The 27,105-nt window shown below is 45.9% G+C and overlaps 1 protein-coding gene across 1 annotated transcript in view; it reads right to left on the bottom strand.

Moving 5' to 3' along the window:
* The window catches only part of Hhat (hedgehog acyltransferase), a 225,721-nt gene that overhangs the window by 131,042 nt on the left and 67,574 nt on the right, over positions 1 to 27,105 (bottom strand). The window lies entirely within an intron of this gene.

Genomic DNA, 27,105 nt, shown 5'->3' on the forward strand with positions numbered 1-27,105 from the left:
TGAGTGTGTGTGTCTCTGTCTGTCTGTGTATGGGTGTGTGTCTCTGTCTGTCTGTGTATGGGTGTGTGTCTCTGTCAGTGTGAGTGTGTGCATGTGTGTGTCTGTCTGTCACTGTGAGTGTGTGTGTCTGTCAATGTGAGTGTGTGTCTGTCAGTGTGAGTGTGTGCATGTGTGTGTGTCTGTCAATGTGAGTGTGTGTGTCTCTATCTGTCAATGTGAGTGTGTGTGTCTCTGTCTGTCTGTGTATGGGTGTGTGTCTCTGTCTGTCTGTGTATGGGTGTGTGTCTCTGTCTGTCAGCGTGTGTCTCTGTCTGTCTGCCAGCATGTCTGTCTGTCAGTGTGTGTCTGTCTGTCAGTGTGTGTGTGTGTCTCTGTCAATGTGTGTCTGTTGTCCATTCGTCGTCCCTCCATCCACCATCCATCCATCTGTCCCCCATCCATTTGTCACCTCCCCACCGACCTCCAGCCCCCACCCATCTTCCTCTCTCTCCCCCCCTCTCTGCTTGCCTGCCTGCACCTCTGCATCTGCCTGTGTGTCTGCCTGTGTGTCTGTGTCTCTGTGTGTCTGCCTGTCTGCATCTCTGCGTGTCTGTCCGTCTGCGTCTCTCTGTGTGTCTGTCCATCTGCGTCTCTCTGTGTGTCTGTCCTGTCTGTGTCTCTCTGTGTGTCTGTCCGTCTGCGTCTCTCTGTGTGTCTGTCTGTCTGCGTGCCTGTCTGAGTTTGTGTGTTTGTTTACAGGGTTGTGTTCATGCCACAGCATGTGCATAGAGAGCAGAGGACAACTTTCAGCAGTCAGTTCTCTGCTTCTATCATGGTTCTAGGGACTGAACTAGTGTCATCAATTTGACAGCAAGCCCCTTTACGCACCAAGCCATCTTGGCAGCCCAAACCTCTCAATCCGAAACCCTTCTGGTCCTGAGTATTTCAGAGATGCTCACACACATATACTGTGATTAGTTTCAGCATTCTCAACTACACTTGTCATGAGGAAAACTCGGTTTTACTGCATTCAATAGAATCATAGAAATCAGTATTTTAAACACCTTGCTCCACAAATGTTGCTCTTCTGTGTTTAAATCTATTCCTGGGACTAAAGGACTTAATTTCTACCTTAACAACTGCTTATTTAGCACTTACTACAGCCAGATACCCCAGGGGCTGAGTGTATGGCAGTTATGGGTGCTGATGGTTTAGTGGCAACCAATGCAGCAAGCCCAGCATTCCAGGGGTGCCACCTTGAAGGCTGGGGCCTCAGTGGCCCCAACAGTGAGAATAGTGACCCCTCCAGTCCTCTGTGTGCCAGGCAGCTGGAGAACAATGCCCTCAACTGACTTCAAGACCAACAAACCAGAGGAACCATGGCTGCCGGACCCAAAGCTGAAAGCCGGTGGCCCACGCTGTGCCTTGGCCCCAAGTTCACTGCTGCCTCCTTTAACTGCTCGAGTTGAGACTTTCTGCTTGGGATCCATTAGGACTTGAAAGGTAATTTGTTCTTTTTCAGTCACTTACTCTAGAAAAAAAGGATTATCGGGGAAGACAGATTGGCTTTGCACAGCAGGGGATATCAAATTATATTAACAGTCATGTTGTAATTATTCTCCAAGATTCCTTGAAGTAGGGCACACTTTTATGAATATAATAATCCCTATTCAAAAAGTATAAAAGTTTAATGATACCGTTTATCCACAGGTAAAAATTCCCATAAGCTCATTCATTATCGAGGCTTCATTCCCAAGCCACATGGTACAGTAAGCACAAGCTCTTGTGTGGTATTTTCTACCAAACACTTGGATCTGGCCTCACACTCATGTGAATGGGCACAGATTTGAAGTGAGAGCCAGCCAGCATTCATGCCAGTGCTCAGACCAGCACTCAGGTCAGTACCCTAGACGGCACTCAGGCCAGCACTCAAGCACTCAGGCCAGCACTCAAGACAGCACTCAGCCCAATACCCCAGATAGCACTCAGGCCAGCACTTGCTCCAGCACTCATTCCTCCTAATTGCTGACACCTTTTAAGCTACATCTCCTGCATTGTCCTGGATGCAATCTATTAAGTAATATTCAATGCATATCTATTGTGTGCACATATATTTGTTATATAGGAAGAAACAGCTAACACAGGTGAACTGAAATAGGAAATGTTAATGCATTAAATATTATTGTATATGTCATCTTTATTTACAATATTTATATACTGCAATCTGTTCACAAACACCAATTTTCATTTAATCACCAGTACATCAGGTCCTCCTTGCTGTCCCCTCACTTACAGCACAACTTGCTGATTCTCGCCTGGCTCCCAGTCCTACCTACCTATCTACACACACACGCATGCACACACACACACACACACACACACACACACGCCTTCTCTCACCACTGCTGTTCATGGGCCCAGGCTTCACCACAGACGCTTTTCTCTGATGTCCAGGAGCCACTGCACACTTACACATCCCAAATGCAACTCCTCATTTCCCACTTGGATTTGCTTCCCGGTGGGTGGTCTCCCCCATCCCAGGTGATAGCAGCTACATCCTTCAGCCACCCAGAAACCTGTACCCATCTCTGAGTCCCAAACACTCACATCCAACTCAACAAAAACCGTGAGAACCTAAACTCGGACTTCTGGATCCTCAGCACCTGGACGTCGCAGCTCTTTCTGTTCCTGGAAAGGCCACTTTCAATGAGGAAATGGTCTTTTAAATCATGACCCTTCACTTCTCTACTGAAACCCTATAACGGCTCCCCACTTCAGTCAGAGGAGCTCAATGGCTACAGAGCTAGCTCTATGCACACAGGCTCAAAGTCAGAGGAGGTTAGGCCTTCAGTGAGTTCAAAGGGAGCAGACGGTGTAGGTGCTTCAGTTCCTTGCCCGACTTGACAGGTGTGTGGTGCTCACCTCACATGCCCGAGTGAGATCACCCTGAATTCCAAGTGTCTTGAAGAATGACCATTGAACATACTTAGATGACCCAACTGGAGTGGAGAGGGGAGTGGGAAGAAAACCATTCGAACCAGTGTCACAAGCCACAGACAAGTTAAATGTGCACAGTACATCAGAAACTGCTCCTTCAGACGGATCTTAATAGAACTATGGCGACAGCAACAGGCTCCGTGGTAGCCCCATAAGTAGATCATTCTCCTTCGGTGTGCTCAGCACCCAGACTCAAGGCTGAAGTTGTTTTCTGTAAGTGACCAACCCTCAATTTAACTTCTAGCTCAGACCTTTCTCCCATGTTCCAGATCTTCGTGATTGATCTATGCTTGGCTACAGAACTGGTTATGTGTTGTGAAGCACCGGCTTGGAGAATGTGGTAAAGGTATTTTAGAACCACGGCTAGCATTCAGAGCAATGGACTTTGGGTTAAACAACACTGTGGGGCATACCCCAATCAAGCAGTTGAAGACCTTAACAGCACGGATGGAGGATTCAAAGAGGAAGGCATTCTCTTTCCAAAACTGTATTGAGACTCAAAATTACATCAGCTCTTCCCTACCTTAGATCTTTAGCATCCTCTACAAACTTCACACTTACCAGGTCTTCTTAAAATGGACACACACACACACACACACGTCTTCTTAAAATGGACAGATGGACACACACACACACACACTCACACACACACTCACACACACACACACACACTCAGAGCATAATTTGTATAAATTGTAAATACCAGGAGCAGCACCCCCAGAATTTAGCTTGAAATATAGGAAATACCACTTCTCCCAACACAGGTCTCTGTGGACTCAGTCTGAACCCTACTATAGTATTATAGTACTTAATGGTGCATAAAGCAATCATTGTCCTCCTCAGCCGAGGAGCGTGTATAGGGGTGGAGGTGTGCACGCATGTGTGCTTCTCCTTGAAGGGTTTAAGGTACGGCTGCATAATGAGGTACTTAAACCTACCTCTGCTGCTTTCAGTTCGTTACAAAACTCCTCCGTTCCTGTGCCTCTTGCTATTTTTGTCTTCTTTTATTAAAAAAACAACACTTTTTTCAATTTAATATTCTAAGTGTTTTTTTAAATTGAAAGTAAAATTCTCTGCGCTGGAACACTTCATAGTGGAAATTCTTCAGAGTCTTTTCCCATACTGAGTTCACACTTGACAGAAATTAAGATGTGGCACTCACGTTAAATGCCACTGACCTCAATTTAAAGTTCCAGTGCAGTGCCACCAGCAGGCCAGGGGGGCCCTGATTTTGCTGTCCGAGAGACCATTATTTGTGAGTAATAGTATCATTATAGAGTTTTGCCTGAGGACACACGGGGATTTTAAACATAGGGCGGTTCCTCAGGGGATTGATTTGGCCAGAAAGCTACTCCCATGAATACTGGTTCTGAGCTGGCTTTGTGTTTCAGCTTTCTGGTCTGCACAGCTTCTCCCTCAGGAATTCTCCTAGGAGTCAAAAGGCAACTGCGAATGGAGGTGTCCAAGGGAATCAGCAGACCTATCCCCTCTTATATAGGGCTATGCTCACTGTTCCCAGCAGATCAGCTGCTGGAGGCTGAAGCTTCCTCCCGAGATGCTCAGAAATAGCTTTTCTTTAGAGCTTGTAAACATTGGAGTTCGTCCCAGATTTAACAAGTCTTTCTCTCTCCTGTTTTCTAAGCCAATGGTTCTCAGCGTGTGGGCTGAGACCCCTTTGGGGTCAAATGTCACGTATCGTATATCCTATACATCAGATATTTACATTACAACTCATAACGGTAGCAAAATTACAGTTCTAAAGTAGCAACAATGTAATTTTATGGTTGGAGTTACCACAACATTAGAACTGAGTTAAAGGGCCACAGCATCAAGAACCACTGCTCTAGGCCATCTCTGGTTCCTCGCTCCATTCAGGCCATATGTCACATGAAAGCTTCACTGGGAGCATATGGAATGGAGCCCTGGTTAGCCCTGGTTAGCCCTGGTTAACTCCTAGAGAACAAGACTCAGATACCAAGTCTTGTCTGGTTCCAAGACCCACAAACCTTGTAGTCTGATCTCAGATTCGCCATGGAGTCCTTAGAGTTAACCTGTTCCTAAAATGGGCTTGCAGTAAGCTGGGCTTCCCTCAGGACCTGGAGAAGATACAACAACCCTGTCAGGAGAGAAGCTGTCCAAGGAGACACTAGGAAACCCCCTTTCAACCATCAGGCTATTGAGTCGATAATCTCCAAGGAACTGGAATGAGCTAGAACGTCCCAGGAGTTGTCAGACCTTGCAAGAAAGACTAGAGCTCAGGTAATAGTAGACCAGTGATAGCTGGGACCACATCTTGCCAAGACTACTGAGTTATATACACCTTTACCCTCAAAACACCATCAAGACGCCCCCAAGATGGGCATGCGGGGCAGAAACCTCACTGAACCTTGTATATGTTCTTGTCCATGTGGCCACATGGAATGAATCTCCTCTCTCTGCTTTTTACTTTTTTGCCTGCCTCTTCAACTGGCCTACTGAGGATAGGTGGATGAGTCTAGTTTGCTATGGCTGCCAGGGTCCAGTAACATAAGCATATTAAGAACCAGGTCCCTGTGACAAGACCACTCAGCCGATCTCATAGTGACTTGCAGCCTTCACGAGGGCACTAGAGCCCACTGGAGATGTGACCTGGGGTGAGCAGTCAACGCCCTCCTGGGACCCTCTAGGTTCACAGACGGTGAGATGGGAAGCCTGACCACAGCTGCACAAGCTCCAAACAGGCAGCACAAACAGTGTTACCAGGACAGCACTCAATGCCAGCTGCATTGAGGAGGAAGGATAGCCCATCACAGAAGAACCCCGGTCAAGGAAAACTGACAAACTTCTTGGGGTCAGGAGGAGGGAAAAGAGGCTAAAAGCAAACTGAATGATGGGGTCATTATCCACATGAGACAGGGAAGAGAAAGCAAGATCCTACAACTGGATCTGGTGCTCTTTCATGAGAGCATTTATCCATATTTATTCAACCACTGTGTATATAGTCACACAAATATACCACATCTTTCTGTGAATAAAAAAAAAAAGGAACAAACAACCTCCAGGAAAGGAGTCTGTGTCTGCCAAGACTGATGGATCCCCTGGAATTTCATGTCTGTAAAGACACTGGAATTTTGTAGATCCTGAGGCTAATTACTTTTCTTGGGCTAGTTTTAGCTTCTGTAACAGTCATTCCCTACCCTCTCTGTATCTGAACTAACACCTCATGATACTTAAAAAAACCGCTTAGAAGCTATTAACTTAGAACACCAGCTTACACCAATCCAAGGGCTAAGAATGTCATCAGATGGAATCTCGGGCCTACAAAATAGCTCCCCCTGTCTCAGTGTAACCACCTCCCATACCCACTAGTGTACTTTAAATTGCCCTGATTTAGGAGTTTCTCTGTCCTGTAAAACTATAAAAACTTCATGAAACTGCTTCTGCATTCGAACATCGAATTGGGGGTAACCTAACTCTGTGTTCCAGGGCCACAGCCATTCAAAATGGCCCCAGAATAAACATTCCCTTTAGGATGACAGCTGTGGTGGAGTTCAACTGCCAGGGTCAGAATGACTTGTCCCCCCTGCTCCTGAGGAGCCCAGCTTCACTCTGATATTTTTCTCTTCCACTCCCATCCTTCACCAGAGCCAATCCCACCAGCTCCCCACACTTAGCTCTTCAGGGCCAGCAGAAAACATCAACCAACAACAAAACCTTTGCAGAACATCACATCTGAACACTATAACTCACATGGCTTTTAAATAAAGTATCAGAAACAAGTAGCAATGGCCACTAATCAATCAGGTTGAATCATCAACCGAGAGAAGAAGTCTGGGATTTCTTAGCCAATTGAACTTGAGAACCTTTCAGCCAAGTGCAGTTCCTGCCATTTAGCTTTGAGCATGGAGGTTTCATTCCCCTCCCCCTCCTTAAGCCGTATTTAAGAAGGAAATTCCTCCAGGCTTCCAAGGTGGCTTTGCAGCTAAGTCTCTGACCAATTTACCTGAACTCATTTCGTTTATTCATTCAATAAACAATCACTGACCCCCTCCTGGGCATGAGGCATTGACTTGGCTCTTGTCACACAGCAGTAAATAAAACAGACAAGCATCTCCACTCTCAGTCCACCGTGACACAGAAAGACAGACAAGAAACAATACAAACCGGGAGGGGAGGGCCTGAGGGAAGGGAGGTGCTACTAACGTGAGAATTACTGGAGAGGCTGTCTCCACAAGCTGATGCCGGACAAAATGTCAAGGCCTATAGAGAGCTTGGGACATTGTTCATCCAACATTCTAAATATAATTTCTTTAGGGCTATCTTTAGCCCCCCCAAAACCATTTCTTGCCCACCTCTCTATCAGACCCACCATCCTGATAAACAAAAATATTTTACTCTCCACCAGAGGAATAGCTAAAAGTGCTATCAGGTAACATCTGAGGGATCTGCCTGGCTGTACCCCTCAACCCCAACTCCTCTGATGCACTCAATCTATTTTACAGTTGCCTTCAATCTGCTACTGCAAAACTTCACGAAACTGCTTCTATGTGGGAATGTGGGACCTGGGGTGACCTAGCTGTCTTCCTGGGCCTTTGGTCACATTTGGCCTCGGTAGAAACTACTCTTTGTTCCCTTTGATGTGAAGCTGTGCTGTTTGCACTGACAACTGATAATGTCAGGGAAGGGGTGGGAGGTGAGGACCCAGTGCAGCCTCAACAAAGCCTCACTCAGTGTGACAGTGACTAGGGGAATCTGTGCTGGGGCAGGTGGGAAGAGAAACACCAGCCAGGAGGACCAGGGGACCTTCATAGTGTCTCCTGTGCATTAGAATTCCTCCTGACCCGAAACTTCTCAAGGGTGAAGGAGGAAAACTACCAAACTTGCAGCCTTTGATTCTTTAGCTGGTCATTTTGAAGTGACACAGAACAGGTGAATGGGAGGAAACATTAATTGTATACCTATATGTACATATATAAACATTTCACAGAATCTCACAAAGGTAAGAGACTCAATGGTAAGCTGTAGAAAGAAGCTGGGGTACATGGGTCGGGAGGCAAATTAAGGGAAGGGAAGAAAATGTATATTGAATGCTGGAGACCAGCTAGGAAGCTAGGAGCTTCCAGTGACTGAACTCCCTAACTTCCTTTCAGGTTCAGGAAAAATTGCTTTGTAAACGAAAACCTCCTGTGAAAATTTACATCTTATTTTAATCAGTCGAGGAGAAATAAGATGTAATTCATGGGGTGGCTGGCAATCAATTCCTTTTGGATCAAAATAATCAATGTGACAAAGTGGCAGCATTTGGAGTGGGTGAGCTCTGGGCACTTTCACCAAGGTCTCCCACATGGTTTCTTCCCCACCTGTTCATGCCTCTCAGGATGACACCACAAACACATACTGAAACATCCAAGTGCTTCCTGGTTGTTAGAGAAAATAGATTGGCTATGTAGTTCAACTCCCTTCAGAACACCTTTGATCTTTGCCCCTCAACTGAGTGACTCTGAAAGTCATTCTCTGAAATCTAGGAAGGAAGTCAAATAAATACTCCCCTGTAGGTCTACAGGAGACCATGGTTATCTGTCGGTATTCTAAGCTCCACCCCCACAGCTACCTGGGAACAGCCAGGTATGCTCCGCCCCACAGTTGCCTAGCAACAGCCAGCTGTGCCTGACTATAAAGGGGGCTGCTTGCCCCCTCCTCTCTCTCACCCCCTCTTACTCTTTGTTCTTCTCTGTTCTTGCCCACTTCCCACCACATGCCCATGGCCAGTCTCCTTTCCTCTCCTACGCTCTCTTCTCTCATTAAACCTCTCCTCATGGAACCATGTTGGCTTGGTGTGTTCTGTCCAGGCATGGGCCGAGATTTAAACCCTAACAGTATCCTCCCTCCTTGGGGGAAAAACTCTTCTTGGTTGTTTTTTGCTACTTTTCCTTACAATGGTTCTGGCATGGTTTTTCCAAGCCCACAACCTCCCGTTCTGAAAGTCCTTGGTGTGTGAGCACTCACCTTGGTCTTACTGCTCTGAGAGGGCACTCTTGCTAGCCATGTTGGTTCTGCAGACTTGTGTAAGGGACTGCTCTCAACCGCACCTTGTGCTCCTCAGAACACCAGCTGTAGACACTCCCAGCTTCAGTCAGCTAACATCTGTAGCTATGGAGTGTCTCACCTGCAGTGCCTGATGGTGCACACTGCCAACTGGTGTGCACTCCACGATCCCTGTCCCTTCCACCCTCTCCTGCTCTGTCCTCTGCACGAAGATCTGGACTTGCAAGGAGTGAAATCTGAGAGCTTGCATGACAGGTATGAAGATCGGGAGGTGAACGTAATTTTAAATAATTATGTGACTCCGAGTTGAGAGAGACTGGGGACCTAATTACCCTGCTTTCCACAGTCTTCAGAGGCAAGCTGTTTCTTCCATGTTGAAGGGAACAGACAGCAGCTTTCAAAGCCGTGGAATAATCAGCAAGTCAGGTTTCCTTCAGACGAACAATCTGGGCAAGCTGGGGGTGGAGGTGGGCACAAGCCTGCCTGTTGCCCAGGCCAACCAAGAGAGAAGCAAGAGACCTGATCTTAGCCTGCAGCCATGTCTTAGATGTGTGTTTCTGATCCTAAAATATTCAGAGGTCCTCAGTGCACTCTCTCCCTCCCCGTCTCTCCCTCCCCCCTCTCTTACACACACACACACACACACACACACACACACACACACACACACACACAGAGTCCATGTGAACTCAGCCTGTCCACTCCAACCGATACAAGCTTGGTCAGCCCTGACCTTGTCTAGCAGGCAAGGACCCAGAACTCCAGATGTCTGGGTACTGAACGGACGCCTCTCTCTAACAACAACTCTAATTGTTAATTATGTGAATAGCACTTTCAGTTTCTCCAGAACAGTCCTTCATGCTGAGTGGAGGAATGAGATGCTTCCTGGGGCATCTTCATCATGAGGGAGCAGTAGCCTAATGTACTCGTGGGAAGAATTGAAAACATCCCATTAACAGCGGATTTGCAAATGCCATCCCCTCTACTGTGAGAACAGTATCTGCATGCACTGTACTACAGCAAATGCATTAATTAAAACCCAGATCATACTTCAATTATTAGAGATAATTTAGGGGGCCAAAAATTATTAAAGAAAAAAAAAAAAAAAAAAAAAAAACAAAGAACGGGAAAGCCGGCTATTTGATAGAGTACAGGGACAGAATCCTAGCATTGCTGGGCAAATTCATTACCTGTCTCACTTCTGTGAGGAAAAGCACAGTAAGAGCAATTTAAGGATGACAGGAATAGTTGAGTTCACACTTCAAGAGAACGGTCTGTCCCGGGAAGTCTGGTGGCAGGAGCTGAAGGTGGCTGTCGTATCCTAGCCACAGCCAGGACACAGAACAGTGGGTGCTGGTGCTTAGCTGGAGTTAGTCTCCCTTTTATTCAGTCCAGGACTCCAGCCCGCAGGACAATGCCACCTACAATGAAGGTGTGTGTTTCCACCTCAATCAGCATAATCTAGATTATCTCTCACAGGCACTCCCACAGACTTCTAAAGAATCTGAAACCGGTGTCGTAACCATCACAATAGGCCAAGACAAATACAAGAGATCACTAATTCAAATGCATCAGTTTCACCTTTATAGTCTTTTAAAGGTGACAAAGATCTTAAGGATATTAATTCTATTCCCCTTTTCAGCATTAAGAGGAAACTGAGACCCTATGAGATAACTTATCAAATGCCCTCTGAGAATACAAGACCACATAAGAGACTGTGACCCAAGCGGCCCTAGAGTTCATGCTGCTGGTGAAGTTCACAGTCATCTCTGCTGGGGCCCTGTTACTAACAACTGCAAAGACACGGACAGATTGGACCAAAACTCTGACCAGGGCAGAACAGAGAAGTGTGCCAGCCGCAGCTCACAGCAGGGAGGGAGGGTTTGCTGTGGAATAGCCAGGTTTCAGAATTTCACGAGGTCTGTTCTAGATGTTGTTCTGATGTCAAATGCCAGGTGTGCAGGCATATTCCTCATCCTTACATGGGTCCTTACACTTCTGCATAGAAGGCCTTCATTCTTTCCCCTTTTACATCCATTATTATCTGTTCTATATTTTGTTATTGTTGTTGTTGTTCTAGCTGCTACTCAACCTGAGCCAAGATACTCAAACTCACACTTGGGCTCACTGAGGAGCAGAGATTGTAAACCCTCATGGTCACATTGTATCTTATTTCTGCCTCATGGTCACATTGTATCTTATTTCTGCCTCATTGCCACATTGTATCTTATTTCTGTTCTGCACACAGACATCCCAGAACCCAAACTGTGGAACAAGAAAGAACATAGGGTAATTGGCAGTTCAAGACTTGTAAACAGGAGAAACCTTGCTCACATAACATTTGAGCATGTCCACAGAAACAGAAGCCAGTATATGGGATCCCTGGCCAAGAGGGGGACACTTTGAACACTAAAACTTTAGAGAAGTAATGAATTATAAACCACCACAAGACAGGAAGAGGGGCACCCAGATAAATCATGAAGCACATGGAGTATGGGGGGCCTTGTTTACCACAGAACCCCAAGTGCCAACTGGCAAGGGCCAAAATTGGATATCAACATTTTGCAAATGAATAAAGACCATCTCAGACAAGTGAAGACAAATCTAGGGGGAATTTTAACCAGATATCTATGTTGCCTCCAAATAGCTTGCTCTTTAGTTGTAAGGGGAGAAAAGGAAAGGGAAAGAAAGAAAAGGATTATGAGAAAGTGAATGAATCATACCATACCTCTTCTGGACACTAAAAATTAATATGACAAGTAAAAACAGTGGGATACAAGATGTCTCCAGTCTGATATCCTAAAAAGAATACACTTCTCTCATGTGTGATAACTTCTGAATTGAAACACTTCCATCTCAGATGGAGGATCCTTAAGACTCAGAAGTACATAACTTATAAGTCTCAGATAGTTTCTAAAATTTACCAGATGTACAGGCTCCTCCCTCCTCAGAGTTATAGAAACAGTAAGGACTACTGGGAAGAGAGGAGACTCTATAACCTGTCATGCTGTGTGGGGATTATGTACAGAGCTCCAGGGATGCAGCTTTCATTAATCACCACCCACGATGGGGTGGGCTTTTCAGTAATGCAGCTATGTTAAGAACCCATGCTCCTATAAGTATCCCTTCTGTTCATATCTCCCTAGGAAAAGTCATACAACTTCTTATATTATCACTGTTCAGATACACAACCTAAGCACATGTCCTTTAAAGAAGAGAAAATTTTTATTTAAGAGAGAGAGAGAGAGAGAGAGAGAGAGAGAGAGAGAGAGAGAGAGAGAGAGAGAGAATACACATACATGCATGGAGCTGCTGGAGTTACAGCCATTTGTGAGCCACTTGGTATGGATATTGAAATATATGTTCTAGTCCTCTAATAAAGAGCTAAGTACTCTTAGCTGGCTAAACCACTTCTCCAAGCCTAAAACTCCTCAACATTGTTGAAGGCATTGAAGCCTTCCAGATAAGGAAACCCTAAAACTCCAATCCAATCAGTCTAGTACACTTCCACTCCCCTCCTGGAGAAATGAGTTCTAGGAGACTAATCGCTCCTTGATGAATAATCTACAGGAGAAAAAGTTCATGCTCTTTAGAGCTCACCACCTCCTCCTGCATGTTCCCCACACTGTCTTGTCATCTCCTCAAAGACGAGCCCACTATTGAGCCACATCTCTACATTATCGCTAGGAAATGCTTCTCAACCAAATGTGTGTATGTCTGTGTACATATGTGTGTATTTATGTATACATGTGTCGAGTGTGCATGCACATGTATGTCTGTGAGCATGCACATGTGTGTCTGTGTGTATGTGTGCGTGCATATGCGCATGCATGTCTGTGTGCATGTGCATATGCATGTATATGTGTGCATATGTGTACATGTACATGTGTGTACATGGGTGCATTGTGTGAATTATGTGCATGCGTGTGCACATGCATGTAATTGTGTGTGCATGTGTGCATGTGTATGCGTGTGCACTGTGTGCATGTGTATTTCTGTGCACTGTGTGCATGTGTGTGTGTATGAGTGTATACATGTGCCTGTCTGTATGTAGAATGGTTAATTCCTGCACCATAAATCCCAGAATTCTGAATACAGCTTTTGCACTGTGGCAAGGAGTATTTATTGTATATGACAGAAATATTTCCATTTTCCATCTTCACTGTTAAGTCTTATTGCCCTTTCCAGTGAGATTGTCAAAATTATACATTAGATGTATAGTACATACGATAAAAATCCACTTCCTTGACTGAAATGGCCATGGCTGATCTTCACATGAGGCCTTACTTAATTCATTTAGAAAATAAAATGCATTGACCAACACCATTTCTTCTGCTCTGTGTTATAAACATTATTGATCTAGTGCATAGTCACTAAACACAATTTGATATTTCACACTGCCTTTCCTTGCCCTACAGACACACAGCAGAAGCTGGAAGGAGCCACTAGGCTGGAGCAGACGTCCAGCGGCCTTGGGAGGGCAAGATGTCCAGAGTTTCACTTCACAGAGGAAGACAATCACGGCCTGAGCTCACACAGTGTAGATGCAAGTTCTTAGAAAGAACACATACATTTTTGACCATTCTATACAGCCTGGTTAGAACTTCATTGACTGTGCAGAGGTTGGAATGTTGCAAGTCCAAAGCCTATTAAAATGGGCTACCTTGGGCTCTTGGATAGTCATTGTCCTCCTCCATGCTTGACTTAATGGCCTTGTGACTATCACATCGGCTTCCACCAACCCAAAAGCTAAGTGTGTCCTCAGAAAGCACCAAGAACTGCAGCAGACACCCCCCAGTCTGCTGTAAGCCACCACCTGACCAATGTATTTAAGAACTATTGATTTATGATGTTCTGTTTCTATGTTAATGAGATTGCTACCTCCTTGGAACTTGGCCTTCGAGAAAAGCTGAATCTGTGTTCCCAGGCTATGGTCATTCGTATTTGGTTCTAGAATAAACATTCTGTTTTCCTGTTAGGTGAGAGCTGCATTTTCACAGACACTGGCCATGGCAGAGCCAGGGTTAGGATGGAGCAGTCACTCTAAACAAAACAAACTCCTAAATGAACTGGGAGGGCCACTACATGCACACAGTTGGCAGCCTGTTTGCCGACTTGCCTTGCCAGTCACTATCAGGGCTCGAGTCATTACACTTGCTTGCCCACTATCTACAAAACCCCAACACCTTCCTAACAATCGAAATAAAGGCCGGTGGACTTTGCACCAAAATAAGTATAGACAGATTCACACGACAAATAAAACCTCTGAACCAGAAGGTGGCTATTGTTACAAAGTAGCTACTTTTACTGCTAGCAAGCCCACCAGAGCATCCAGGGCAGGCGAGGTGGATACAAAAGCAATGACCCAAGCATCTGCAAGTATAAGAGGTTGTACTTATGTAGTGTGGTAGCTTTGGAAAATAACCTCTGGCTTTGAATCAGACAGAAGCCAGGATCTGCTCGGTTGGGTGACGAAGGGAGAAGGGGCTTTGCAGAAGCCACTGCCATGAGCGTATTACACCCTTTAAGCAGTGAGAAATTCATTTAATAAATGGATTGAAGCCTGAAATCTAATTAAATCTAAAAGAGGTATCAGCCCGAAGTGCTAATAAGTTCACGCTGTGAAGGCGGAGCTCCGCTGCCCATGGTGTTGCCTTGAAGTGTTTTCTGTGTTCACTCAGGCAACTCCGGGATGTGACCTGAATCATTTCCAAACTTCAGACGTAAACACCTTTGTGAGATCTGTCTGGTCACCCTTTTCTTTCCGTGCAAGGAAAGAGGATGAGAAGTCTTAAGGATTGGACCACAATTGTAAAAAAAAAAAAAAAAAAAAAAGGAAAATTCCATAAGGAAACCCAATTGGCCTTTTACCCAGGAAACAATGAGTGACAACTAGCTGCTGGCACCCTAGATTTAGAAACGTGTAAATGTCCCTGCTTCCGGAAATTAATATTCCAACTAGTTCCCCTAAGCTGGAGCCCATCTTCAGTCCTTTTAAACATATATTTGTTTAATTCGGGGTGTGGGCAAGTGTCATGGTGTATGTAAAGTTCAGAGGAAAAGTGAGAGCCAGTACTGTCCCTTCCATCATGTGAGCACTGGGAATCAGAGTTGGGCCATCAGTGCATAGTAAGTGACTGTCCCCCAAGCCAAGCAACTAACATCTTGGGGCTGTAGCTGAGCCCACCTTGGAAAGGGTCATCGCAGCTGGTTTACACCTCTACCCCCATTGCTTCCCCTGTCACCAGCAACCCTACCTCTGCCCAGAGTACCCAACTGCACCCTACTAACTGGCAAGTCTACATGTGGCATGGGGTCTGAGGGACCAAAGGGAGGAGGCACCATCTCAGTGGTTACAGGGACACCCTGATCCTTGCCGAGTAGGGCTTTCCAGATACTCATTAGTGGGGGAGTACCCACATGCCTTTAAGTAACCCCTCACCAATGCTCTATAAGGTTGCCCAATAGAGTTCATTGATTCTTTAGAGTGAAATTTGGTGAACTTTGGTGGAATCATACTTTGGTTTGCCATTGAGACCTTTGGAGAAGGGGCAAATGTGGCTTATGTCTCTCCTCGGGAAGAAACTTTAGAAACATTAGATCCAGTGCCTTTATCCACTGAGCCATCTCATTGACCCCTAGAACCCATCAGGGAGCCATCATTGATCCCTAGAGCTCATCCTCAGGTAGCCACCAGGAGCATTGTCCACCACAGTCCCAGGATTCAACTTTCTTCCTGACTCTCCAAAGAGAGCCAAGTTCCTGATGCTGGACCCCATCTGTGCCTGGGAGCCATGGTGGGATGTCAAAGGTTCAGCCTAGAACTGTCCCATGTGGTGAGAAGCATTCTCAGGGCTGGACTCTGGTTTGTTGCTTCCACACAGCATACCGGCCTCTCAGCTCAATGCCATCCCACACTCTCCACCTAACTGAAACCTATAAACAAAGGAAACAGGACGGCATCCATGACCCCTCTCCTGCTCATCACCACCACACTAGCCTCATTGCTGTTCCATGATCCCTGGACATGCCTCAGGCCCAGGGCCTTTGCACTGGCTGCACCCTCTTCCTCCAGCACCTCTCCAGTCATGTGACTCTCATGCCTTCCTTCAAGTATTTACTGCATGTGACCTTCTTGGTGACCTTGAAAATCTATACTCATTATCCCAGGACCCCATATTTGTGAGTTTATCTACTCACTAAAACCCATGATCTCCAAATTAACATATATACAGTTATTCAAGCTCAGAGGCCAAAAGTCCGAGTCTCCTGATCTGTTAGATGGAGATAGCTCACTATGCTCTTGGATGCCACAATTTGGTTCATACTGGGGGATGATATCACTGTCCCCCAAGCACAGCACGGAAGTACTGTGTAGTGTTCCTAAGCACAAGAAGGTCATGTTTTATCCGAGAAAAACAATGTCCGTGTTCCCTTAGGCCTAAGTTCCAATGCTGATGGGCATGAATTCAACATTAATGAGGCAAAATCATGCATATGTAAGGCGTCTTTAAACACATCACATAAGAAAGACAGGCAAAATGAGCTTCCCAAATCAGAAGCCTAAGCATTCACCTCGAAACTTCTGGATCATGGCAAACTGTGCCAGGCCAAGAAATAACCAATACCTCCAAGCAGAAGAATCAGAGACACCATCCAATCTTTACACCACAGGTTAACCAAAGTTTAGTTCTTCTTAGAAGACAAAGTATCGACATTGTAGTTGGGAACCACTTGGCAGGATGAGAGAATCCTGCTTGTATCCAGGACTGTAACACTGAACATCTGTGCACACAGGTGGATTGGAGTGACAGCAGCAAATGGATCTGAAGTAGCAACATGAAGCAAACGCACCAAGGGCTAAGCCAATCAGCAGTTCCGAGACACAAGAAGATGACGCCAAGAACTGCTCTGGGGACTGGAGAGGCAGTTCAAAGAACACACACTGCTCTTGCAGAGGACCTGGGTTCAGTTCCCAGCACCCACATCAAACAGCTCGCAATCTCTTCTAAGTCTACAACTAGGGGATCCAATGTTCTCTTTAATGACCTCTGTAGGTCACACAGACATACTCACATGTAAATAAAAATAAGAAGTTTTACATTTACTCATAGTATAACAAAGAAGAGATAATCTCCTGCAGTGAGGTTGAATGCATGAATCTTCATCTCTGAGAAAATCTGTTATTCATCAACAGTTCATCAACCATGTGACCTGGACAGTGTTACAGTGTATCTGTCACTGAGGATGACCTGGACTGTGTCACAGTGTGTCTGTCCCTGAGGATATCTTCATCCTTATTTTATAAGACCATTGCACAGAAAAAATCAGCTCATTCTGGTGGGGATTTTGTTTTAATCTCTCAGTTTTTATTCTAGCAATTCCTTAGTTCCTAGTCATGACCTGGTTGCTCATTAATTCATAATCAAATCTAGGTCCAATCTTAAAGTTCTTCTCATTAGCAAAAGTAAACTCACTCTACCTTTGAGGGCTGAGACTCGAGGTTCCATTCCTAAGGAGAATGTCACAAGAGAAAGCTGCCCCTGTCCACAGTGAACAGTGGAACGAACAACACACAAGACGGTGATATTATCCTGGCTCTCTGCTCCCCTCTGCAGACCCCATGATAGCCCGAAGGAGAGGCGTACTGTACAGGCAGACAAAAACCTAAGAGGACAATGTTTACTCCTGACTTTGGCCTCTGAGAGGCCAACTTGCTGAATGCATTCTACACCCTGGGGATTAGATGTGGGCTGAGTGAGACAGGAATGGAGTGTGTAAGAGGGGTGAGGGAGGGACGTAAGAGGAGACACCCATGGGACAAATGGTCACGTCTCTGTGTGGGCATCAGAAGCCTTCCTCCAACCTCCAGAAAGTTCCTAGACCCCCATTTCTAATCTAATGGGGGAAGCCTGCAACAGCCCCATACCACCACCCAGTCATTGATTTGGGCTAAAGTGGAAGCCGCTGTCCTCGCACTCCTTGGTGCCTACAAACCAACTCCACCCTCCTCTACCATGTCCACACAGAATTCCGAGGGAGTGGGCACCCAAGCCAACATCATTCTCTGGTCCTTTGAATCCCACATCCCTTCAAAGCCTCACATTGTAGTCCACGGAAAAGTGTGCTTCTGTCCCACATCACTAGAGACAGATAAAGGGGAAGGAAACTCAGGTGAAAATGTTTAGAGCTACACCTAACAGCCATTGCTGTTATCATACCAGAATCTGGCTGTTTCCACCGTACATTAAAGAGTTTTACTCCAAACCCTATATCTGGTTTCCTCATCTTCACTTGTAAGAGAATTAGATTTTTTTTTCCCTCAGCACTTTCCTTAGAAAAATCTCAACCCCAAAGACAAGCAGCTGTCAGACTCCTCTCTCATACAGAGTCTGAATGGAAAGTCTTTTCTTCCTTCGAGTTGGCAATTCCCTCCCTCACCTGCTATCTGTGGCATAACACAATGTCTGGGGAGATGATAACTGTCATTAAGGCAGGTGTATGCACTCCTCCTTTTAGATTCTCTGCATAGCACATTCAGCCTCAAGAAAATTGAAGGTAGACATAATATTTTGACACTCCACATGAGCACCTGATGAGGGAAATCAGATGAGGGAGGTTGAGTACTGACAGTGGTCACACAAGGTGTGTATCTCATCCTTCAGGGGAGGATCACACCACACGCAGAAGGACCAGTTACACATCAAGAGATGAGGAAGGAGGAGTGCTGACAGTGGTTATGTGCAGTGTATCTAGCATCCTCCAGACGAGGGTCACACCACACCCAGACTAGTTGCACACCCAGCAAAATACTGGCATTTTTGCTCCTAAGTCCCAGTGGTAAGAATTTTAGAAATTCGTGATCTGCTAAACTCATCACTTTTCTGGTCTTTGTGACCAGAAGGAAAGGAAGGAGAGAACGGATTGCTGGGGCTCACACTGTGTGAGGGACTAGAATCCATCACGGTAAGGAAGCACAGTAACATGGAATGCTGGAGGAAACACTCCTGTCTGCCGCAGCAGGAATACGAGATAGTTTGCTCACATGGCATATTGGGAGTCAGGATCAAACAGGAAGCAGGGACAGCTATAAACATGAAGGACGCCCCACCCCAGCCCCAATGACCTGCTTCCTCCAGGGAGGCCCCTACCTCCCAAAGCATTGGCATCAGCCGAAGACCAAGTGTTCACACACATGCACATGTGAGCAACATTTCACATCCATCCATTCAGCACGGATTTTCTGAGGGCACCCAGAACACAAGCCCAGGCAATCTGGCACCTGCCCAGGCCTCCCAAACACCATACTCTGGTGACTAATAAGACCGGTGACCAATGCTCCCACATGAAGAAGACCTGGTGTCTTAGTTAGGATTTCTATTCCTGCACAAAACATGACCAAGAAGCAAGTGGGAGCAAAAGGTATATTCAGCTTACACTTCAACATTGCTGTTCACCACAAAAGGAAGTCAGGACTGGAACTCAAGCAGGTCAGGAAGCAGGAGCTGATGCAGAGGCCATGGAGGGATGTTACTTACTGGCTTACTTAGCTTGCTTTCTTATAGAACCCAGGACGACCAGCCCAGGGATGGCACTGCCCACAATGGGCCCTCCCACCCTTGATCACTAATTGGGGAAATGCCTTACAGCTGGCTCTCATGGAGGCATTTTCTCAACTGAGGCTCCTTTCTTTATGATAACTCTAGCTTGGGTCAAGTTGACACACAGAACCAGCCAGTACAACTGACCCCTTGTCAACTGGACACACAAACACATCACTATTAAGAGTCAACCTTACTTTCTTATTCATCCCCAAGATCTAAATAACGTTGAGAGTCCCACAGTCTTTACAAATTCTTACATATTAAAATTTCAATCCCTTTAAAATATCCAATCTCTTTTGAAACTCAAAGTCTTTTTACAATTCAAAGTCTCTTAGCTGTGGGGTCCACTAAAATACTTTCTTACTTCAAGAGGGAAAAATATCAGGGCACAGTCGCAATCAAAAGCAAACCGTCCAATAGGATCCCCAATCTACTGGGCTCCTCCAAAGGCTTGGGTCACTTCTCCAGCTCTGCCCTTTGTAGCACACACCTTGTCCTCTAAACTCCAGCTGCCTGTTCTCCACTGCTGCTGCAGTTCTTGGTGGTCATCTCATGGTACTGGCATCTCCAAAACACTGCTGTCCTCTGCCGCAACTGGACTGCACTTTCACAAAGAGCCTCTCAGGATCTTTTCATGGTGCTGTCTCAACTTCTCTGCACGACCCCTTCAGTCCTAGGTCTTCGACTCCACTGAGGCTGCACCTTCACCCACAGCCTCTCCTGGCCTCTCACTGTGCTACTCCTTCATGTTACAAAACCAGCACCACCTGAGTGACTTTTCTACATTACCAAGTGTGGCTAACCAACATGAGGTACAACCATGGCTGCCTCTGGAACACAGCTTCTCTGTCCTCTCAGGAAACACTTTCCAGAAGATTTCACCTTAGTGATGATGGTCTATTCTTACTCACTGCTAATTTCTTAGCTCCAGCTGACCAGTATCAATCGTCCCAGTCATATAAAGATTTTGCTTTAGTAGTTTTGGCGTCTTGTTAATCACAGCTGATTCTTCAGCCCCAGCTGACTAACACCACAGAATCTTCACAATCAAAACAGCAATGGTCCCAATAAGAGTCTTTAATCGTCCCTCTGAAATGTCACAAGCCAGGCCTCCATCCTTTGCACTGTTCTCAACATTATCTTCCAAGCTCCTACAGAACTTCCACAGAGCTCTTAACATCCCAATGGCTCCTCTTGCTCAAAGTTCCAAAGTCCTTTCACAGTCCCCCCCCAAAAACTTGATCAGGTTGTCACAGGAATACCCCATTCCCAGCACCAGTTTGTCTTGGTCAGAGTTTCTATTCCTGCACAAAGCATCACAACCAAAAAGCAAGTTGGGGAGGAAAGGATTTATTCACCCTACACTCCCACATTGCTGTTCATCACCAAAGGAAGTCAGGATTGGAACATACACAGGGCAAGAATTTGGAGGCAGGAGCTGATGCAGAGGCCATGGAGGGGTGCTGCTTACTGGACTGCTTCCCCTGGCTTGCTCAGCTTGCTTTCTTATAGAACCCAGAACCTAACCCAGGGATGGCATGAGAAAATGCCTTACAGCTGGATCTCATGGAGGCATTTCCCCAAGGGAAGCTCCTTTCTCTGTGATGACTTCAGCTTGTGTCAAGTTGACACACAGAACCAGCCAGTACACCTGGTGTTCCCTGTGTCACACTGCTTCTTAATCTAGAAGTCTTCACTCAACTGTGGATCTTGTAGAAATGTGGAAAAATCTTCCACACAAGGGAAAAGGAAAGGACAGTCTTCCAAGCCAAACAAACCAGGAAGCAAAACAGAATGGTGGTCAACAGCATTTCCTTCCCATTCTATGGAAGTTTGTGTTTAGACAAAAATAGAAAGGGGTTTTAAAAATGAAGAAAGAAAATGAATTTACCAAGTCTGGTAAGGGAGGATCAGAGAGAGAAGAGTTGGATGAATAAAGATTGGTGAGGTACAATGTCCATGTCTGGACACTGTTGCAAATATGTTCATTAATAATAACACTGTTGCAAATGTGTTCATTAATAATAACACTGTTGCAAATGTGTTCATTAATAATAACACTGTTGCAAATGTGTGCATTAGTAGTAACACTGTTGCAAATGTATACATTAGTAGTAACACTGTTGCAAATGTGTGCATTAATAATAATAACCAATGCCTGGGCAGGCCCGGGACCAGTGCTTCTATTTGAAATCCACATCTTCTACCTGCTTTCCACACCTGCAACCACTCACCCTTCCAGGCTTTTTTCACTGGAAAAATAAAAAGGCATAGGCATAGTATAAACTTCACTCTATCTGTACCAATAACTGAGCTAATATTTTCATGTTTGTCCTGTGTCCACTGCCTGAGGGTGTGGTCTCCATTAACCCTCACGGCAGCCTGCCAAAGCAAGCCCTGAGATCAGTCCATCTTAGGGGCTCAGAAAAACGAGGTGAATGGAGACCACTAACTTGTCAAATCACATGAGTAGTGGAACACTGTAGTAGCCATCCCTCCTCCATGTGACTGGGCTGGTGAGCAAGGAACCTGTGGGCTCATGCTCTGCCCACTCTGCTGAATCATGGCTTCGCTGGTTCCCAGCTAGATGAAGTCTTTGCTTAGCCAATCCCTTCAACACTCATGGTTGCAAGGCCTAACCCAGCAGGAAGTAGACCTCCTGGTCACCTCTGGCTTTGTCAGGCTTACAACAGCAACTCCCACTAAAAAAGTAAAAAAGCTATCACTTCCTGGGGGCCTACTCTATGCTCAATTCCATAAGTCATCATGTTATCCTACGGGACATGTCCTTGTTTTTAAAGATAGAATAATTGGCCCAGAAAAATAAACAGCTTGCCCAGAGTCTCACAGCTGGTGAAGAGCAAGCTCTTGGAGAGCAGGGTTCCTCTGGGGTGAGCACTTGTAAACACACTCTGTTCCACCTTTGCCTCTTCAGGTCCATCTAGTCTTTGTTTTGCACCAGTGATGCTGGGACACCACGGCATACATCTCACCAACTCCATGCCTGCCACCTGCCCTACGACTGAAAATTAAGCATTGTTCAAAGGCAGGAGGCTCAAAGATCCAGCAATTCATCAGTGGTCTCATCATCTACTGCACAGTGGAGCCAGTACCCCACCTAGAGAACTAAATTCTTCTAATGACCTACCATCTGGACAATTGATGCACCACGGAGAGAATGGGGCTCAGGCCCCTCTTCCTTCTCCTCTTGCTCCTCCTCCTCAGCCTAAAAATGAACTCACACATTAAAATCTATCCCTAAGTAACACTATACAGATTCCTCTGGGATAAAGGATGATGCATGAATTTGCCTGCAGAGTCTGGAAAGCGTCATAATTCAAGCAGTGTGGAGAACAAGCTGACTCAGATTCTTGAGATAACTGAAATTGACCCATAACTCACAAGCCACTGTGGGAAACCCTATCACTTCACACACTGCACCTCCACAGCTAGAAATCAAATCACAGGACACAATCAGAATGTTAATATGGAACCTCAGACACGCAACACCATCCTTAATGACTCTTGGCAAAAGATACTCATTAGAGATCTCAGCTCTTCTAAATTAAAACATGAAACCTAGATAGAAACCACAGAAATTTCAATTTCTCGTCTCCAGAGACCCACAGAAAACTCACACCACGAGAATACAGCTGCTCTTTGGAGCTTTGCAATATATTTTTGCAAATACTTCAACAGGATCCATGGAAGAGGGAACCCAGAGAAAAGAGAGAATAGACCCATCAGAGCTCAACTGTAGGTGCGGGTCATGGGAGGAGCAGCAATTCCTCATCATGGACAATTTAAACCATCCTGTCTGCCGATGGCCAGAGTCATCTGTCCTATCACACCAAGCTCAGAATCCAATGGCAGGCTGATGGCATCAGAGTCCTTCACTGAGAAATGCACCACGGATGATGCTGTTAGCCAAACTCCTATTAGATGCTGTACTGATAACCATCTTATCACTGGTTCTAAACCACAGTATCTGCTTCCAGAGGGTTGAGGGTCACTCAATAACCTCCAGGATAGTGTTATAGACCTCTCCCCTCTGCCTTGCCCAGACAAACATGTCCCCCATCTTTCTGCTCTGCTCCTGACTAAGTTTTTCTTAGACTCAGGAAGAGGGAGCCAGTCTTGGATTGCAGCCCAGAAACATCAGAGTAAAGTTGGATACCAGACATCACAACTTCACGACTTGCCTTCCTGTAACAGACTGTGAACTCAGACATGGATCATGGAACACTATAAGCCAGTCCTGGAGAGATGGCTAGGTGGGGAAAGCCACAGGGGCAGGACAATCTGCATTTGGTTGTTCTGCAACCCCAGTACCCACAGAACAAAGTTGGGTATGGTCACAAATGTCTGCAGCTGTAATGCATGGGAGGCAGAGGCAGGCAGATCCCCAGAGCTTGCTGGCCAGCCTGTCTAGCCAATCGGTGATGGAGGGCAGTTGAGGAAGACACCAACATTTACTTCTGGCCTCCACATGAGTGAGCACACATGTGCACTCACCTGCACATACACTACACAGACACGTACACATACACATATACTACCCAAACATACACCAGACTTACGTGCACACCATCACACAACACTGAAAACCTGCCTGTGAGGCAGGGACGTTCTGCAAACGACACAAAGGTAATCAGCTTCTTTGTTCTGTTTTCAATTAAAAAGCCTCTCCTGGGACTTACCCTGGACGCCATTGCTCAGATGCTCACTTGGATTCTGAAATCTGGCTGTTTAACATGAAAAGGCACCTCAGACAGAGACCCAGGACTTCTAAGTATAGCTAGTAAACCGGGAAGACACTTGTTATCTGCCAATTAGGAAGCTGATTTCAAAACCGGAGTAGGCTACATAGTGACTCCTTGTCTCAAAAACAAAACCACAAAACCAAGCACAGGGCTGGCCAGACCCTGTAGGCAAACGTACCTCTGTGGGAGGGCCCAGGTTCAGGTCCCAGAACTCACATCAAGCGGCTTGTGCACTGTTGTGGTAAAAAAGTAAAAGTGGTGGGACCGGTTCTTGAGTGTACCCTGGCGGTCACTCTCTCCCTAGTTCTGGCTCTAGTGGGGTTTTGGAACTAGGGCTAATTTATCTCAGCGGCTCCATGCTGCCTCCAAGTACTCTGACCTAGGTGGTCCTTCAGCCAGTCCAGGGTGGAACCCTGCCACGCCACCCTGTTCTCACTCACAGCTCCCTTGGCAAGTCACTGCCATGCCAGTTCCATACAGAGACCGCCTATCTCAAGGCTCTCTTACTATGGACTCAACTAAGTCACCCAATGAAAGAACACACCACACAATAACCTCTAATCCAATTGATAAGATATAATTTGCCCATCTAGAAAGCACAACATCCTTTATACACCCTTAAAAGTAGTCATAACAAGCTGTATCTATGCACAGAGAAGAATCTTAGCATCTGTCGACATGTTCACCCAGCTCCTGCCTCCTCGCTCCACCTCCTCTCTCCTCTTCTCTCTCCCTTCTGAAACCTCTATTCACGCCTTTCTTCTCATCCAGTGACAGGCCTCGTTTTATCTTGTCTGCCTTCACCTGCATAATGACATCAACCTACAGTATACCAAGATGTTACAAACACCAGTAATTCCAGTCCCAGGGCTGTGATGCCCTTTCCCTACCCCATCCCCACCCCAGCCTCCTTGGTCACCAGCATGCACACAGAGCACATAAATTCACATAGGCACACGCATGCACACAAACACTTGCTTAAATCAATAAACCTACAATAACCCAAGAAACTTCCCAGTTTGGTATGTTACAGAGGCTAGAGTGGGAGCCCGCATCAGCCCTAGAGGAGAATCCTTCCCTTTGTCGGTTGTTTGTTTGCTCTTGCCAAGTGCTCCTGTACTGAGACCCTCACTGCTCCAAGGGCTCACACTCTGGGGCCTCCACCGAGTAACCATCTGTTCTGATGATGGCAGTGTTTTCTCCGTCTTTGGGGCTTACTTAAATTGAGGATCTTTCTTGGGCAAAACTAAGTTAAATAAGGGAGCTGGAAAGATGACTCATCAGTGAAAAGCGCACATTGCTCTTCAAGACAACGCAAATTTGGTTCCTAGCACTCGCACCAGGTGGGTCACAATTATCTGTAACTCCAGCCTCACTGTATCCAGTACCAGGCATCTTCTTGCCTCCAAGGGCATCTGCACTCTTGTACACATAACTATGCACAGACAGACAGCAGGCAGACAGACAGACACACGCATACACACACACACACACACACACACTTAAAATGTAAAAAAAAAAAACTTTTTAAATTTTTGATCAAACAAAATATAGACAGCCATTCCATTTCACTGTATGAAACACAGCAATTTGGTGGCAATCGGTGACCTATAGACAAGGAAACTGCCCTGGTCACCATGGTTACCATTCCAGCTGACCCTGTAGAAGCCCTCAGGAAATGTCCTTCCCAAGTACATTAGTGCAGATGGTCACAACAGAGAGGCTGAGGAACCACGCAGGGCTCCCACCAGATGCCTGTGACATGTTCCCAAGTCAATCCCTGGTCCCACCATTGTCTGAGGAAGTGACCTTTCTGAGGCGGTCATATTACAACAGCTCCCAGTGAAATTCAACTTAACAGAAACTACTTTCCAGCCTGGAGAAGAGCCCCTGTGCCAGCATTCCCCAATCTTGCCATTAAAAAGGCCAGCCTGGAGCTTGATTAATGAGTGGAAGAAACACGAGGGAAGTGTTTGACCGTCCTTCGATAACTAGAAGAACCCCCATAAACCAATCTGGAACTCAACTAAACCATACACAAAGAAGCCAGGTGATTCTGCAAGTGCCCACACGGTACATTGCATGCTGCCTGTGTCCTTCAGAAGAACGCCACTACATCAGGTGACATTCACTGGGTTCTCCTGATGATTCTGTCTTAGGTCTCATGTCTACAACTCTGAACAGGGCCAGAACTAGAGAGAGAAAAGCAAGGGATTCAGAGAGCAAGTTTTAAGTAGGCACCAGCTCCCCATGCTAAGCCAGTGCCCCCTCTCCCAAACCCCACACCCCTGAGCTTCTTCTAGGGCGGGGGTCTGCAATTACAGAAGCAATCCTGACCCTTGCCACGCACCGGACAAGCTCAGAAAAACATCGAAGCAAACAAATCCTTTTGGAAAACAGCCATCAGAAATGACAAGGGACTTGGGAGATCTTTAGGAAGAAAAACTCCAGGCCAATTGTAGGTTTGTGGGACAAAATCAGAAACTGTGAGAAAACTCAAGAAAAACATCAGTCACAAGCCATCACCCAAAACCTCACAGAGGATCAACACATACTGGGGCTGACATCTGGAAACATCTGCCGTGACTGGATTCATCTTCAAAAGAACTTCCAGGGACGGATTACATGTGCTTTTATCATTATTACTGAAAAGATAGGAAGAGTGGACCAGAGGGGCTGAGATGGATGTACAGCATTGAGTGCTGGCCTGGGCTATCACGCTCAGCCCGACGTTAGTT

The sequence above is a fragment of the Rattus rattus genome, chromosome 10 (genome assembly GCF_011064425.1).
Source record: "Rattus rattus isolate New Zealand chromosome 10, Rrattus_CSIRO_v1, whole genome shotgun sequence".
In the NCBI taxonomy this organism is placed as follows: domain Eukaryota; kingdom Metazoa; phylum Chordata; class Mammalia; order Rodentia; family Muridae; genus Rattus; species Rattus rattus.